The 18,354-nt window shown below is 40.1% G+C and overlaps 1 protein-coding gene across 3 annotated transcripts in view; it reads right to left on the bottom strand.

Annotated features, from left to right (window-relative positions):
• TWSG1 (twisted gastrulation BMP signaling modulator 1) overlaps window positions 1-18,354 on the bottom strand; it is a 59,246-nt gene that overhangs the window by 11,746 nt on the left and 29,146 nt on the right. The window lies entirely within an intron of this gene.

Genomic DNA, 18,354 nt, shown 5'->3' with positions numbered 1-18,354 from the left:
GAGACAGTGTTTCACCACGTTGGCTAGGATGGTCTCGATCTCCTGACCTCAGGTGATCCACCCACCTCAGCCTCCCAAAGTGCTGGGATTATAGGTGTGAGCCACCAAGAGCAGCCCCAATTGAGTTTTAAATTTGCAAATCCTTTCTTATTCTGATTGTTTTTACAGACAGGAAATTTTGTTAAATTTTTCTAAAAGATAACAATCTGTTTTTAAAATATTTCTTTTATGTCCTAAATATTTCTTCCATGGTCTGCTCTTTACCTCATTCTTTCTTTCAAAGTACACTTTATTTTTCTTTCACATCTAGTCATTAGACTAGAGACACCTTCCCTCCCTGCAATGCCTCAATGAGGAGGCCTTGACTGGTTATCAACAACTTGTCAGTGGTCCTACTTCTTTTCAGTTAGTTCCCTTCAATTTCTCTAGAGAGAAATTCTCCAACTACTTTTTCCTAGAGAAACTTCTTGATTACTTGGAACTTTTTCTGACAAATGGAGAAGGGACTCTATTATCAAATCATACAGATGGATCTTCAAAAAAATCTTGCTATTTTCAAATTCATTTCTCACTTCCACACTCCACAAAGCTGCAACTGGAGCCTCTTTGGGGTTTGGCTGGTAAGGTCATTCCTACTCTCACCATAACTCCCTTTTATGCAATTTGTTTTGGTGTTTCTTCCAATCTGTTTACTAAAGAGCAAGCACATCTGGGCTGGGCATGGTGATTCATGCCTGTAATCCCAGCATTTGGGGATGCCAAGGCAGGTGGATCACCTGAGATCAGGAGTTCAAGACCAGCCTGGCCAACATGGTGAAACTCCATCTCTACTAAGAATACAAAAAATTAGCCAGGCATGGTGGTGCATACCTGTGGTCCCAGCTAATTGGGAGGCTGAGGCAAGAGGGTAGCTTGAACCCAGGAGGGAGGTTACAGTGAGCCAAGGTTGAGCCACCGCACTCCAGCCTGAGCAACAGAGTAAGACTTTTGTCTCAAAAAAAAACAAAAAACAAAACAAAAAGGGCAAGCACATCTGTCTTTCCTTTTAGATATCTGATGCAAACTCAAATTACAATTGTCCCTTTTCTCTTTGTTTTTAGAGCTATTTTCAATTTTATCCCCTTATTTCATTTTACTGGCATCTTAAGTGGAAGGGAAGAAAATATGTGAATTTAGACCATTATGTTGAACCAGAAGTCACATTTACTTGAAGGAGTTGGAAAATGTGATCAACCATTACCTGCGTATCAATCTACTCATCCATTGATCCATTTCTTCCAGATATTTGTATCCAATTTCCTACAGAACATTGCCACTTGAGAATCTTATAGGCCCCTCAAATTCAACTGTCTCAGCCACCTTCCCTAACATACCTGGGTCTTAGGTCACCTTATCTTGGCTCCCTGTCACAATTTATCCAGTCACACAAACAGAAACATAGAGGTTACTCCTGACTCCCACCAGCCCTCAGTTCCATTTCCAAACTCTCACCAAATCTGATCGAGTTTAACCTTGTAATTATTTTTCTAATGAGGCCACCTCTCTTCATCTCCTCTGCTATCACCCTAGAGCAGTCCCTATTACATTTTGACTGACCTTGGAAACACAACAGTTTAATGGATTTTAAACTGTCTTCCATTCTCTTTTGAAAACTCCAGCTCTTTTAAAACACACATTATTGAATGTTACCATTCCCTTTCCCTCCTTTTGGCTATTATCTTTGTAATAGCCACTTCTCCCCCACTTACTAATAACTTCAATACCTGGACCACTATTTCATTTCCACCACTGGACCCATTCTTGACAATTTCAATATTCATATCAATGATCCACTCAACACTCTGGCTGAAATTTCAGTTCCTTAATGATGATGATTTGTAAATCCAGCCGACTTTAGCTACCTGACTCATAAGTCAACCTTAATTCCTCTTTCCTCAGATCTTATATCCAATTTCAAACCAAACTCTGACAGTATGCTTCCAAAATATTTTCAGAATCTGAGCTCTACCATTTCCACTGCTATCAGTAATCCTAATCAAATCCACCATCATCTTTTACTTGAACTACTGCAAAAGTCTCCTAATTCCTTTGTTTCTTCTCTTTACATTCTCAAATCTACCTTCCATATAATAGCCAGAATGATCATTTAAAAATGTAATTCAAGGCAGGTGTGGTGGTTCACACCTGTAATCCCAGCAATTTGGGAGGTGGAGTTTGGAAGATCACGAGGTTAGGAGTTTGAGACCAGCCTGGCCAACATGGTGAAACCCCGTCTCTACTAAAAATACAAAAATTAGCTGGGCGTGGTGGTGCACATCTGTAATTCCAGCTACTCAGGAGGCTGAGGCAGGAGAATTGTTTGAACCTGGGAGACGGAGGTCGCAGTGAGTCAAGATTGTGCGATTGCAGTCCAACCTGGGTGACAGAGCAAGCCTCCATCTCAAAAAAATAATAATAATAAAAAAAGAGTAATTCAGATATTACCACCACACACTCTCACATTAGTTTCTATTATACTTAGGATATAATTCAGATTCCTTTCCATGGTCTCTAAGACCTGGTGTTGACCTACCTCTCTCACTCATCTTTCTCTATGCTTCCCCTTATTTACGAACATCTAGCCATACTGGTCTTTCAGTTCTTCAAACTTGTTTATTTAGTCATTGTAAGTAAGACATATTTTGATAGTAAGTGGTTCACCTCAATTTTTTTGTTGTTGGTCACCTAAAGTTGCTGATAGAGTTTATTGGGGAGAGCCTCTTGTTACTTCTTGTTTTCTTGAGATGGAGTCTCGCTCGGTCGCCCAGGCTAGAGTGGAGTGGCACAATCTCAGCTCACTGCACCCTCTTCCTTCGGGTTTAAGCAAGTCTCCTGCCTCAGGTTCCCAAGTAGCTGGGACTACAGATGTGCACCACTACGTCCAGCTAATTTTTGTATTTTTAGTAGAGGTGAGGTTTCACCATGTTGGCCAGGCAGGTCTTGAACTCTTGGCCTCAAGTGATCTGCTTGCTTTGGCATCCCAAAGTGTTGGGATTATAGGTGTGAGCCACCACGAACCAGCCGCCTCTTGTTATTTCTAAGTATGGTTAACTTTCTCAAAAGTTAGAACTTTCCAGTGCTGACAAAAAGAGGAAACTAAAGCTCTCTGAGATGTATGGTTCACGTAAGAGCTTTCCTGGACAGGCATGGTGGCTCATTCCTGTAATCCCAGCACTTTGGGAGGCCGAGGCAGGTGGATCACCTGAGGTCAGGAGTTCGAGACCAGCCTGACCAACATGGAGAAACCTTGTCTCTACTAAAAATAAATAAATAAATAAGCTGGGTGTGTTGGTACATGCCTTGATCCCAGCTACTCAGGAGGCTGAGGCAGGAGAATCACTTGAACTCAGTGAGGCAGAGATTGCCATAGGTTGAGATCATACCATTGCACTCCAGCCTTGGGCAACAAGAGTGAACTCCATCTCAAAAAAAAAAAAAGAAAGCTTTCTCTAAATGAAAAAAAAAAGACTAAATACTTTTTGATTTAAATAAATATAGTTATTTTAAAAGGTATCTTACAATTTTAAGCACAACTATGTTAAAACATGCAAATAAGCACAATGGGGCTTTTCGTGGTGCTGGCAGCGTTCTGGTTTTCCATATGGATGCTAGTAACAGGGGTGTATAAAGCTCATGTAAATTTATTGTGCTGTATACTTGTGGGGTATACTTTCAGATGTATACTATATTTCAAAAATAGGTTGAAATATATAGCTCTTTACTACTTGTATGATAAATACAACTTGAGAAAGAGCGACTAGGGGTATAAAGAAGGGAGGCATTTCATTACAAACGCCTTCTTGGCATTGCTTGAATTTACTATGTTCAAGTAGTAATTTTAGTTTTTAAATTATATTTTGAAGAGAAATACATATATGTTAATAGCAGTCGATGCTAGATTGCTTTGTTTTCTATATTTTTGTAAAATTTAGCATAATACTTGAACCTTAAGTAATCTACCTAGATATGCAAAATTATTACTTCATGAGTAGTTTTCTTTAAAATATTGAATATATTAATCCAATACTCCAGATACATAATTATTGGACAAGGCTTTTTTTTTTTTTTTAAAGATGGGGTTTCACCATGTTGGTCAGGCTGGTCTTGAACTCCTGACCTCAGGTGATCCACCCGCCTTGGCCTCCAAAGTGCTTGGATTACAGGAGTGAGCCACCACTCCGGTGGGACAAGGCTATTTAAAATACTCTTTTCTTTTTCAATTACACAGCTATGTGAGGCTGGGTTTTCTTTATATACTTCAACTATTACAACCTATCACAAAAGACTGAATTTTTCAGAATGTAGAGGAGTCCTGAGATTCAAAAAAAAATGTTTCAGAACAGTTGCATTAGAAGAACAGATGGCAGGAGACTAGCCATAGTAGTTAGATCCCTATGGCAAAATGTGCTGGCAGTTATCCAGAAAAGCTGATGGGATTTACAGCATCTGATCAAATAGATCTCATTGTGAGAGGGGTGCGAGTAGACAGAAGTTTTCATTGCTGGTGCTTAGTTTCCTCAGCATGAATATAGGGAATAAATCAGAATATCCAGAGGGTGCATACAGTTTTTTAAAAGAACCAAATCAACACTATAATTGTCTTTTTTCTGAAAGCAAAACAACACCTATTATTTTTGAACTACAAGTTACAAAAGAAAGAAACAATTTGGCTGATGATATTAGAAGAGGGAGTGAAGCCAAAAGGACACACTGCTGAGACAAATAATTACTAAAAGTGAAAAATGAGGGCACGGCATTGTCTAGGGAAGCTTGCCTTAATCTTTTAAAACCTGAGCTCTGTTTTGATAAACATAAAAATCTCACCACCATCTGTCCTCTCTCAAATTGTCATATTTATACAATGCCTCTAAATGAAGACTCAATGTGTAAAGCTGAGGCAATTTTATAGAGAGCCACAACAATGCAGTCTAAGTCTTCAGTTCTCAGGTGATCTGGCTGAATCCAAAGAGAAAATCTACAGTTTATATACTACAGCTTTGTCTTCAGTTCCAGTTGTCTTTTTGGAGATCATGAAAAATCAGTAGTTGTAAAAAACTATTAAAGCCAACATCATTACTAGCTCATGAGTATAGTTATCAATGGCTAGAGATGAAGGCTACTGTGTATGTGATGTGATTTTAGAATGATAATCACCTTCACCTTCATCTTCACAAGAAGCTGAATAATGTGTAACATCAAGAAGCCGTGTAACATAATGGATCATGGAGCATGGACCCTCGAAGCAAGACTGCGCAGCTGGAACCCTGGCTTTCCTCTATACTAGTTATCTGACCTTAGGAGGCCACTAAGCTCTGGCTACAGTTTTCTCATATGTGGAACAGATGAGGGAAAATAATACTCTCACACTCTTTAGGTTTGTTGTTAGGACTGAATGAAGTAATACATAGAGAGTGCTTGACACATACGAAATGCTATGAAAGCATTAGCTATTATTAAGTTTCACAAAATATCCCATGGCTCACTAGATCAAATCCAATTTAGACATTGCTACACTGACATTTTAAAGAATTAAAAACTGTTTTACTAGACAAATCCTCTAATGAGCCACACGGTATACAGGAAATGCCTGATGTTAAGAACTTAGGATCTTTTAATCAAAGAAGCATCAAGTTTTAAAAGTCTACAATTAGTTCACTCTTCAGTACAGTCTCATCTGAGTTTCTCATTAAAAAGAAAGTGATACCATGCTTATGGGTAGGAATAATCAATATTAAAACTTTATCAATTCTCTGCAAATGGATTTATAGATTCAATGCACTTCTAATAAAAATACTAAGAATTTGTTTTCAAAAAAGTCTCTTTATTCTACAATAGGATACATGGATAGCTATATTTCCTTTATATAAAATTGTATTGTCCATTATAGTTTTTTCCTCTGGATCTATTTTTAAAAAACATTTTAACTTTTATTTTAGGTTCAAGGATACATGTGCAGGTTTGTTACTGAGGGAATGTGTTCTCTTTATGGATCCACAAGGGGGCATAGTTTTAAGTTCAAGAACTTCCCAGCGCCGTGTCCCTTTCCCATACCTCTCCATCTGGGAGATTTAACAGCTTCTGTTTAATTTTTGAGGGCGTGGGAAAAGGTCGTAAGTCAATCGCTCCAGCAGCAGTTTAAAGGAACTCTTTTTATTGGCCAGAGGGCTTGGAGAAGGTGGGAATTCCTCCCAGATTAAAGGTCCCTGTCTCCCTCATCTAGGTGGATTTCCCCTCTGGGGTCCCCTTCCACACAGTCTCTCGTGGAAGCTTTCTCTCTTCCTCTCTCTTTTCTCCACCTAAATAAATCTTTCGGCAAATACCTTTGAGGTCCAGTACAGTATTTACTTTACGAGTGTACCCACCATGGTCCCCTCTCCCATTCTTGAGAGTGGGAGACCAAGAGCCTGGAGCCCACCAGGGAGCGAGCTGAGCACTCCCCTGCACTCCAAAACTCCAACATTATATAGGTGAACCTGTTACTCAGGTGTCTGGTGTACAGATTAGTTCAACACCTGGATACTAAGCATGGTACCCAATAGTCTTTTTTTTCTTTCTGAACCTCTCCCTCCTCCCAGCCTCCACTCTTGAGTAGGCCCCAGTATCTGTTGTTCCTCTCTTTCTGTCCATGTGTTCTTATTATTTAGCTCCCACTTATAAATGAGGACATGCGGTCTTTGGTTTTCTGCTTCTGTGATAATTTGCGAGGGGTAATGGCGTCCAGTTCTATGCAGGTTCCTGTAAAGGACATGATCTCATTCTTTTTTCTGGCTGCATAGTATTCCATGGTGTCTATGTACCACAATTTCATCATCCAGTCTACCACTGATGGGCATTTAGGTTGATTCCATGTCTTTGCTCTTGTGAACAGTGCTGAAATGAACATACATGTACATTTGTCTTTAACATAGATGATTTATATTCCTTTAGGTATATACCCAGTAGTGGGACTGCTGGGTCAAATGGTAGTTCTGTTATGGCCACTCTGACTGATGTGAGATAGTATCTCATTGTGGTTTTGATTTACATTTCTCTAATAATTAGTGATACTTAGCATTTTTTCATTTCCCAGGCTCAAGTGATCCTCCAGCCTCAGCCTCCCTAGCAGGTGGGACTACAGGTGTGATCCATCATGCCCAGCTAATTTTCTTTTCTTTTTTTTCCCCTTTTTTTGTAGAGATGGTGTTTTGTTAAGTTGCCCAGGCTGGTCTCGAACTCCTAAACTTAGTGATTTGCCATCTTGGCCTCCCAAAGTGCTGGGATTACAGGTGTGAGTCACTGCATCTGGCCAGTATGACCATTGAAATGATACTGATTTACTGTTTAAATCACAGATAAATGAAGAGCATGGAATGTTCATTTGTTTTTGTCATCTCTGATTTCTTTGAGCAGTGTTTTATAATTCTCATTGTAAAGATCTTTCATCTCACTGGTTAGGTGTATTTCTAGGTATTTTATTTTTTGTGTGACAACTGTGAATGAGACTGAGTTCCTGATTTGGCTCTCGGCATGGGTGTTGATTAGTGTATGGAAATGCTACTGATTTTTGTATATTGATTTTGTACCCCAAAACTTTGCTGAAGTTGCTTATCAGTTCAAGGAGCTTTTGGGCAGAGACTATGGGGTTTTCTAGATAGAGCAGGGATAGTTTGACTTACTCTGTTCCTATTTGATGCCTTTTATTCCTTTCTCTTGCCTCATTGCTCTGGCCAGGACTTCCAATACTATGTTGAGTAGGAGTGGTGAAAGAGGGCATCCTTGTCTTGTTTTTGTATGTCCTGGGTAACAGTCCTTTATTAGATACAACTTTTGTAAATATTTTATCCTAATCTATGGCTGATCTTTTCATTTTCTTGACTATGTCTTTGCAGAGTAGAAATTTTTAATTTTAATGAAGTTCAGCTTGTCAGTTCTTTCTCTCATGTATTGTGCCTTTGGTGTTGTATCTAAAAAGCTCACACCTGTAATCCCAGCACTTTGGGAGGCTGAGGCAGGTGGATCACTTGAGCTTAGGAGTTCAAGATCAGCCTGGGCAACATGGCAAAACCCCATCTCTACAAAAAATACTAAAATTAGCCAGGCATGGTGGCACATGCCTGTAGTCCCAGTTACTTGGGAGGCTGAGGTGGAAGATGGCTTGAGCCTGGGAGGTCGAGGTTACAGTGAGCCGGGATATTGTCACTGCACTCCAATCTGGGCAACAGAGTAGAGACCCTGTCTGAAAAAAAAAAATTAAAAAGTCACTGTCAAATCCAAGGTCATTTAGATTTTCTCTTATGTTATCTTCTAGGAGTTTCACAGTATTGTATTTACATTTATTTAGGTCTGTGATCTCCTTTGAGTTAATTTTTGTGAAACAGATTTATGTACAGATTAATATTTTGCATAGAGATGGCCAGTTGTTGCAGTACCATTTGTTGAAATGACTATCTTTGCTCCATTGTATTACCTTTGCTCCTTTGTCAAGATCATTTGACTATGGTCATCCCTTGATAGATCTGTGGGCGACTGGTTCCAAGACCCCCTCAGAAAACACCAAAATCCACAGATGCTCAAGTCTCTTATATAAAGTGGTATAGTATTTGCATATAACCTACCTATGCACAGCCTGGGGAATACTTGAAATAATCTCTAGATTACTTATGATACATAACACAGTGTGAACATACTGTTATGTAATATGCAAACAGTTGTTATACTTTATTGTTTAAGGAGTGATGACAAGGAAAAAAATTCTGTACATGTTCATGTTCAGTATAGACAACCATCATAGACCTAATACTTTTTTTTTGGAGACAAGGTCTTGCTCTGTCACACAGACTGGAATGCAGTGGCATAATCTCAGCTCACTGCACCCTCCACCTCCTAATTAGCCTCCCAAGTATCTGGGACTACAGATGCCACTATACCTGGCTAATTTTTTGGTGAAACCCCGTCACTACTAAAAATACAAAAATTAGCCAGGTGTGGTGGCGGGTGCCTGTAATCCCGTCTACTAGGGAGGCTGAGGAAGGAGAATGGCTTGAACCCAGGAGATGGAGGTTGCAGTGAGCTGAGATTGCGCCATTACACTCCAGCCTGGGCAAAAAGTGACACTCCGATTCAAAAAAAAAAAAAAAAAAAAAAAAAAAAAAAAAAAAAAAACAGGCAAAGGATCAGAATAGACATTTCTTAAAAGAAGACATACAAATGGCTAAGAGATATATGCTGTATATGTAAAAATGCTCAAAATCACTAATCATCAAAACAATAAAAAATAATTATTTTAATTTATTTATTTATTGAGACACAGTCTCATTCTGTTATTTGTTTGTTTCTTTATTTATTTAGACAGAGTCTCACTCTGTTGCCCAGGCTGGAGTACAGTGGAACTATCTTGGCTGACTGCAAATTCCATCTCCTAGGTTCCAGCAATTCTCGTGCCTCAGCCTCCCAAGTAGCTGGGATTACAAGCATGCCACACCATGTTCAGCTAATTTTTTTTTTTTTTTTTTGAGACAGAGTCTCGCTCTGTTGCCAGGCTGGTGTGCAGTGGCATGATCTTGGCTTACTGAACCATCTGCCTCCGGGGCTCAAGTGATTTTCCTGCCTCAGCCTCCTGAGTAGCTGGAACTGCATGTGGGTGCCACCATGCTCAGCTAACTTTTGTATTTTTAGTAGAGACAGAGTTCCACTATGTTCACCAGGCTGATCTCAAATTCCTGACCTCAGGTGATCTGCCTGCCTTGGCTTCCCAAAGTGGTGGGATTACAGACGTGAGCCACTGTGCCTGGCCAATTTTTGTATTTTTAATAGAGATGTGGTTTCACTTTGTTGGCCAGCCTGATCTTGAACTCCTGACTTGAAGTGATCCACCTGCCTCGGACTCCCAAAGTGCTGGAATTACAGATGTGTGCCACCGCGCGCAGCCCAAAGCAATATAAATTAAAACCACAATAAGATATTACCTAATATGTTTTGGAAGGGCTACTACAAAAAGATGAAAGACAACAAGTATTGGAGAGGTCACGTAGAAAAGAGAATCCTTGCACACTGTTGGTGGGAATGTAAATAAATACAACCATTATGGAGAACAATATGGAGGTTCCTAAAAAAATTAAAAATAGAACTAGCTCAGTATGTCAAAGAGATGGTTGCACTTCCGTGTTCCCTGCAGTATTATTCATAATAGTCAAGATAGAGAATCAACCTAATTGTCCAAAAACGGATAAGGAAAATGTGGTATATATATACAATGTGGTATATTTATACAATATACAATACAATTCCATTTTATATACAATAGAATACTCATCAGCCTTAAAAAAAGAAGGAAATCTGGTCAGTGGTCCCCAACCTTTTCGGCACCAGGACTGGTTTCATGGAAGACAATTTTTCCACAGACTGGGGCCACAGGATGGTTTCAGGATGAAGCTTCCACCTCAGATCATCAGGCATTAGGTTCTCATAAGGAGCACGTAACCAAAACCCCTTGCATGTGCAGTTCACAGTAGAGTTGGAGCTCCTGTGAGAATCCAGTGCTGCTGCTGACCTGACAGGAGATGGAGCTCAGGCGGTGTTGCTCGCTTGCCTGCTGCTCACCTCCTGCTGTGTGGCCCGATGCCTAACAGGCTGTGGACTGGTGTTGGTCCATGGCTCAGGGATTGGGGACCCTGATTTACAACAACATGGATGAACCTGAAGGACATTATGTTAAATAAAATAAACCAGACACAGAAAGGCTAATATCACATAATTTCACTTATATGTGTAATCTAAAAAAGTTGAACTCACGGAAGCAGCAAGCAGAGTAGTTACCAGGAGCTGGGGGAAAGGGAGGTGTCCATCAAAGAATGTAAACTTTCAGTTAGATAGAAAGAATAAATTCAAGAGATCTATTGTACAACACAGTGACTACAGTTAATAACAATGTATTATATTCTTGAAAATTGCTGGCTGGGCACAGTGGCTCACACCTGTAATCCCAGGACTTTGGGAAGCCAAGGCGGGAGGATCACTTGAGTCCAGGAGTTCAAGACCAGCCTGGATAACATATTGAGACCCCCATCTCTACAAAAAATTTAAAAATTAGCCAGGCATGGTAGCATAGTCTCAGCTACTCAGGAGGCTGAGGTGGGAAGATCACTTGAGCTCAGGAGGTTGAGGCTGCAGTGAGCTGTGATAGCATCACTGCACTCCAGCCTGGGTGACAGAGATGCTGTCTCAAGAAAAAACAAAAGAAAAAAGAAAATTGCTAAGAGAGTTGATTTTTAAGTTTCCTCACCATATACAGAAAAGGTGAGGTAATACATGTTAAGTAGCTCTATGTAGCCATTCCACAATGTATACATATTTCAAAACAAACTGTTACACTGGGTAAATATATACAATTTTTATTTGTCAATTAATAATAATGATGTATCTAAACAATTTGCATAGTTTTTCTTAAAACAAAAAATGGAAAAATTTAACTTCTAGCACCTATTTATTCCTTAATATTAGAAAAGTAATATGTGTTAAAGTGAAGCAAGACAGAAATCCATTCTGTGAAGGAACCAACGGATCTACCTGGATCTGATCTGAGACACAAGAGAGAGTTTCTAGTGAAAAGCCTGGATGTTCCAAAAGGAAGATGCCAAGACCCATCAAGTTTAGTACTGGAACTGTAGCCCTGAGTTCAAAGTTAGAGTTCAAGGAATCTGCCTAACAAACAGCAGGATTAAGGAAGAAATGTTCGATCCATTAGGTGGTAGAGCCTGTCTCAGGGCTGTGTTCCCAGTGCAGAGCTGTCTGATCCTGTTTTCCTGGGTTTTGCAGGCACTGTGCCCATCACCTGACACCAGCCACCTTTTCTGGCTCTTTCCCTGTGCCCCTTTCTTCCAGTCACCACAGTGAGGGACATCTAGGCTATGTGAGCTGGTGTGGCAAAATGAGCAAAGTTGTGGTTGCTAAGCAGGTTTTCAGCAGCCTTCCCAGTATGGTCTTGGAGCTTATGATGCTTCCAATTTATTAAGTACAACAAATGATCTTGATACCACAAAGAATCTGGTATTTCTACATCAACATTATACAAATAGTGCATCACTGAATTATAGTACTCTACAACATGCTAAACAGGTGGTTCAAGATGCAAAGTTCATGCTTGCCATGTTTTCATTGACACGTTATTAATTTTTTTTTTTTGAGACAAGGCCTTGACCTGTCACCCAGGCCACAGTGCAGAATACAGGGGTGCAATCATAGTTTACTACAGCCTTAAACTCCTGGGCTCAAATGATCCTCCTGTCTCAGCCCTCCAAGTAGCTAGGATTATAAGCATGCACCACTATGCCCCAGTTAATTTTTAATATTTGTTTTTTATTGTAGAGACAGTGTCTTCCTATGTTTCCTAGGCTGATCTTATGGAGTCTTGCTGTGTTGCCCAGGCTAAAGTACAGTGGTGCAATCTCGGCTCACTGCAATCTCTGCCTCCAGGGTTTAAACAGGTCTCTGCCTCAGCCTCCTGGGTAGCTGGGATTACAGGTGCGTGCCACCATGCCTGGCTAATTTTTGTATTTTTAGTAGAGACAGGGTTTCACCATCTTGGCCAGGCTGGTCTTGAACTCCTGACCTCATGATCCACCTGTCTCGGCCTCCCAAAGTGCTGGGATTATAGGCGTGAGCCACCATGCCCGGCCCCCCAGGTTGATCTTGAACTACTGGGCTCATGCAATCCTCCCACCTAGGCCTCCCAAAGTGCTTGGATTATAGGTGTAAGCCTGTGTGCCTGGCCTAGTTTTTTCTTTTTCCTTCTTTTGAGATAAAGTCTCACTCTGTCACCTAGGCTGGAGTGCAGTGGCTCAGACATGGCTCACTACAGCCTCAACCTCCTGGGCTCAAGTGATTCTCCCTCCGTACTCCCCACCCCCACCCCCACCCAAGTAGCTAAGACTGCAGGTGTGATCTAAATCTTGTATTTTTTTTTCTTTTTGAGACGGAGTCTCACTCTGTCACCCAGGCTGGAGTGCAGTGGTGCAATCTCAGCTCACTGCAACTTCCACGTCCCAGGTTTAAGTGATTCTCCTGCCTCACCCTCCTGAGTAGCTGGGATTACAGGTGCACACCACCGTGCCTGGCTAATCTTTGTATTTTAGTAGAGACAGGGTTTCACCATGTTGGTCAGGCTGGTCTCAAACTCCTGACCTCGAGATCCACCCGCCCTGGACTCCCAAAGTGCTAGGATTACAGGCGTAAGCCACTGCACCTGGCCTAAATTTTGTATTTTTTGTAGAGACAGGGGTTTTGTCATGTTGCTCAGGTTGGTCTCAAACTCAAGTGATCCGCCTGACTTGGCCTCCCAGAGTTTTGTAAAGATGGGGTCTCCTTATGTTGTATAGGCTGGTCTCAAACTCCTGGGCTCAAGTGATCTTCCTCCTGTGGCCTCCCAGAGTGCTGGAATTACAGGCATGAGCCATCATGCTTAGGCAGAATCCAACTTTTAATGCACATTAAACATGAATCAAAGTTATAATATCTTAATGCCATTGAAGAGTCTATTATTAAATCAGTCATCATTTCATGTTTTTCTAAAATGTATTTTAAGTTACTATGTAGTAATGAATGATTCCATTTACATTGCACAGAAAAATTCCAGCTAATAACTGCAGAAATAAAGATAAAAATAGAAAATCATTGTTCTACAACTTTTTGTCTTTTTTGAGGCGCAGTCTCTGTCGCCCAGATTGGAGTGCAGTGGCATAATCTCATCTCACTGCAACCTCCACCTCCTGGGTTCAAGCGATTCTCCTGGAGCCTCCCTAGTAGCTGGGATTACAGGTGCCCACCACCACACCTGACTAATTTTTGTATTTTTAGTGGCAACGGGGTTTCACCATGTTGGCCAGACTGGTCTGGAACTCCTGACCTAAGGTAATCCATCCCCTGCCTTGGCCTCCCAAAGTGCTAGAATTACAGGCATGAGCCACGGCACCTGGCTGTTTTACAACTTCTAATGAAGTAGCTGACTCAGGCAATGGTCATTAAGGAAGGGTGCAATCACCGGGTGAAAGGCTGATGGGGACATTTATCACAAAGGGATCAGACTTTCACCATCTGAACTCATGGGATCAATTTTAGCATTACTAAAAGCAGGATGTCTGGATATCGTTTGCCTTTGTGTACACTGTACCACTGTTCCTTTAAACTTTGAATAAAATTGAGCCTCGATCTAATCAAGCCTTTATCTCTAACTTCCAGTCTACAGGAAATACAGAAGACCAAGTAACAAGTTAAATAACTACAGGAAGCAATCAGCCAATTAAAAAATGTGGTTTATTTTGAAGAAAGCAATCATGACTGACTAGTTTCTTCAAAAAGCCAAAGGAATATTAAAGGGTGGGAAAGAGGGGGAGGAGAAACTGTTTTAGAATATAAGAAACTGAAGAAATCTAACGACCAAATACAGTGAGTAAATTTTGTTGGATCTTGAGTAAAACGACTGTAAAGAACATTTTAGTCAATCAGTGAAATCTAAGTATGATCTGAGTGGGATGATATTAAAGAAGTACTGTTAAATGGCTGGGTACAGTGGCTCACGCATGCAATCCCAGCACTTTGGGAGGCCAAGGCAGGCAGATCACTTAAGGTCAGGAGTTCAAGAGAGCCTGGCCAATGTGGTGAAATCCCATCTCTACAAAAAATACAAAAAATTATCTTAGTGTAGTGGCATGTGTCTGTAGTCCCAGCTATCTGAGAGGCTGAGGCAGGAGAATCACTTGAACCCAGGAGGTGGAGGTTGCTGTGAGCCGAGATTGTGCCAGTGCACTCTAGCCTGGGCGAGAGATCAAAACTGTCTCAAAAATAAAAATAAAAATAAAATAAAGATGTGGTGTTAATTACATTAGATATAGTAATGACACTGTGTTATGTAAGAATACTCTTTTTTTGAGATGTATAACTAAAGTACCTCAGGGGTAATAGTGAAACGATTTACTTTACAATACCCAACCAAAACAAAAGGTTGTGGGGGAGGAAAGAGACACATACCAACAAACAGATGAATGGGTGAAACAAGTCTGGCAATGTACTGATGACTGTTAAAGCTGGTAGTACGTACATAGGAGATCACTGTACTCTCTATTTTTGTGTACATTTGGAAAAGTAAAAAAACAGTAAAAAAAAAAAGCAAAAAAGAGCTTGTGGGTGGAGATCTAGGATCCAAAACACATAGGATTTGAGAAATATGTTGGACAGCAAAGACAAAAATGAACTATGGTGGTTACCCTTACCTTAAGAAAAAAATCAGAAAAGAGAAGCTCTTACACAAGGGAGCCACAGGAGAAAGCTTCCTAGAGAAAGTATGTGCTAAAGTCCACAGAATGAGAGAAGAAAGGAAGGCTGTACTCTAATTTGGGTTCTCTCAGAGGTCTGTGCCCCACCTATGAAAAGTATGGGGACTATTTCATCTTAGAAAGGAGGAGCAGCCACAGTTTTGCAAAGGATGTTAAGAGAGCCTAATCTGGAAGAGAACTGCCTACAAGGAGGAGGACTGCTGTATAAATAGAACTAGAATATCTCAATTTTATCCTAGAAAGTAGAAAGATTAACTTAATTTAAAATGAAAGATAAAATTACATTATGAACTTATTCAAAGTTTAAAACTGGACATCCAACCCTTAAAGATAAATAAGCTTGCCTTTTAAAAAAATCAGAACTAGCCTAGAAGCATACCAGGTGCTTCTAAAATTGTAGAGATATAAACGTGTATAATTATTCTTTCTTGGTGGAAAAAATGTAGAAATCTCTTCCTAAAAGAAGATGCTGAACAGCACTGTCATCATGGTGTGATGGTTAAGACACACATATATATAACACACATATACTTACATACACACACACTCTCACATGCATACATACACATTATTGTAGTCAATATTATTAGTAAAAGTTCATTTGTATATTCTGGCATCCATGTTTAAATTAAATTCTTATGTGTGAGGCTGGGCACAATGACTAACGCCTGTAATCCCAGCACTTTGGGAGGCCAAGGCAGGTGGATCACTTGATCCCAGCCTGGGCAACATGGCGAAACCCTGTCTCCACCAAAACTACAAAAATTAGCTGAGTGTCGTGGCTCATGCCTGTAGTCCCATCTACTCGGGAGACTGAGGCAGGAGGACTGCTTGAGTCTAGGAGGTTGAGCCTGCAGTGAGCCATGATCACTCCACTGCACTCTAGCCTGGGCAATATAACAAGACCCTAGATTCCATGCCCTGTCTCAAAAAAAATTTTTGACATGTATATATTAAAGTTGGCTATTTTCTCTTTTTTACTTTCATTGCACATATTAAATTAATATATAGTTAATGACCTAAAATAATTCAAAGCTAGCTGTTAGAGATACTAAGAAGAATATAAGAGGACAGAGGAAAAAACACTTCTGCCCCCATTCTTTCAGAATTCACTACAAAACACTAAAGAAAAACAAGAAATGGAAACACTAACTCTATCTGTGGAGAAGCTAAAAGCTAAAGGTACCTGACTGAGCAGTCTTCGCACAGGCCACGTGCCCTACAGAACAATGGGGAGACTTAGGAGCTGGAGGCGCCAATGAGGCAGAGACAAGCCTATTCTGTGTGTAGTTACACCTTCAGGTCCCTGTCTCTTCCACAACTGTAGAAGATGAGAGAGTTATTCTTTAGAGAAATTAAACCAAAGAGGTCTTGTTGGACTGGGAATGCCAAAAATGGTAAAGGGTAGAGATGAGTATGGGGAAAAAAACAAGGAAAGTAAATAAAACTATGCCTATTCTTCACCATGACCTCATCCCTTGGGTTCCCAGAACATTTGCAGCCTGGAATACTGTCACTTACCCTAGCATCTCCCGGTTCCCCATCAGGAAATCAGGAGCTCTTTCTCTAGAAAAACTGTGAAATCCTAAAGGGAGAGATCTATAGACATGAAGTAGAGGGCTCGTCAGTGAAAAAGGCAGTTTATCCTCCAGCCACCTTTTAGTGAGGCAAACTAGATTCCATGTCCTGTCCACAAGCACAGGGCTCCCAATCTGTTTTGGAGTACCTAAATTCTACATAAGAATAGACAGCCAAGGGTCACCAGACACCTAAGAAAATGGAAACCATGCAAAGAGTAGAAGAAAAAAACTCAACAGCAACCACAAAACTGTATAATTAATAATCCCAGAAGATTACATATAAAACAAGAACAGTATGTTCCTTCAAAAAGGACAATCAGAGAAGGGCTCTTGGAAACTAAAAAAGGAAGCACAAATTTAAAAAATTAATACAAGGGTGAAAAGATTAGGAAGTATATCAAGAAGTACACCCAAAAGGCAGAAAGACAGATAACGGGATAACTCATTTAATGAATTAGTGTGCTTACATTATTACACATCAAATGAGTATATAATATTACTAATTCATTAGTTATTAGGGTAAACACTGATTTCACTAAAGGAGTGATAAAATCACATTGGGAAGGTAATAGGTAAGAGAACTAAATGCTTGTCTACCATAAGAGGAAGTCAACTGATAGTTTCTAAAGTCAAAGAATCAAGAGAGTAGTATAGGGTTATCAGAATTATGGAAGCAAAGCAACACTGACAAGTTGAAAGTGGTAGTCTCTGGGCATAGGATCAAAGGGTTGGAAAGAAGTCAGATGGGATTGTTTTAGTACTATACGAATTTCAAAGTATATGATATAGCCTATTTTGATAAAGGATAATGTAAAGATCAATATGACTATATTCCTGTTCTTAAGGAGTTTATACTCTGTTGAAGAAACATGCAAAACAACAATTACGGGAGCAACAAATGATCTATCAGAAGCACAGAGAATCCTCTATCTCAGTCAAATAAGGAAGGTTTCTGAGGAAAGCGGATACTTAAACTGTGGTTTTAAAAGTTGAGAATGAGTTAACTGGTCACAGAAGGGCTGAAAGGTGTTTCTTCCTACACACATTTTCCTTTCTAACACACAAATGATAGCATTCTAGAAACATACTTTTAAACCTGGCTTTTTTTACTTAACACATTTTAGAGAATGTTTCTTCTGATGAAACCTACTTCTTATTAAAAAAAAAAAAATGTTGCTACTTATAAAAATTTCAACAGTATAAAAACTTTCAAAATAAAAAGTTAAAAGTTCTGCCCTCGCTCCCCCACTCCTACTTCCCAAGGATAAGCACTTTTAAATACATGTATATGCAAATACTGTTGAATACAATTTAATGTAAAAATACGGCCAGGCGCGGTGGCTCAAGCCTGTAATCCCAGCACTTTGGGAGGCCGAGGCGGGTGGATCACGAGGTCAAGAGATCGAGACCATCCTGGTCGACATGGTGAA

Source organism: Cebus imitator, unplaced genomic scaffold (genome assembly GCF_001604975.1).
Source record: "Cebus imitator isolate Cc_AM_T3 unplaced genomic scaffold, Cebus_imitator-1.0 Scaffold162, whole genome shotgun sequence".
Taxonomy (NCBI): Eukaryota; Metazoa; Chordata; class Mammalia; order Primates; family Cebidae; genus Cebus; species Cebus imitator.
This window is presented reverse-complemented; position numbering and strand designations above follow the sequence as displayed.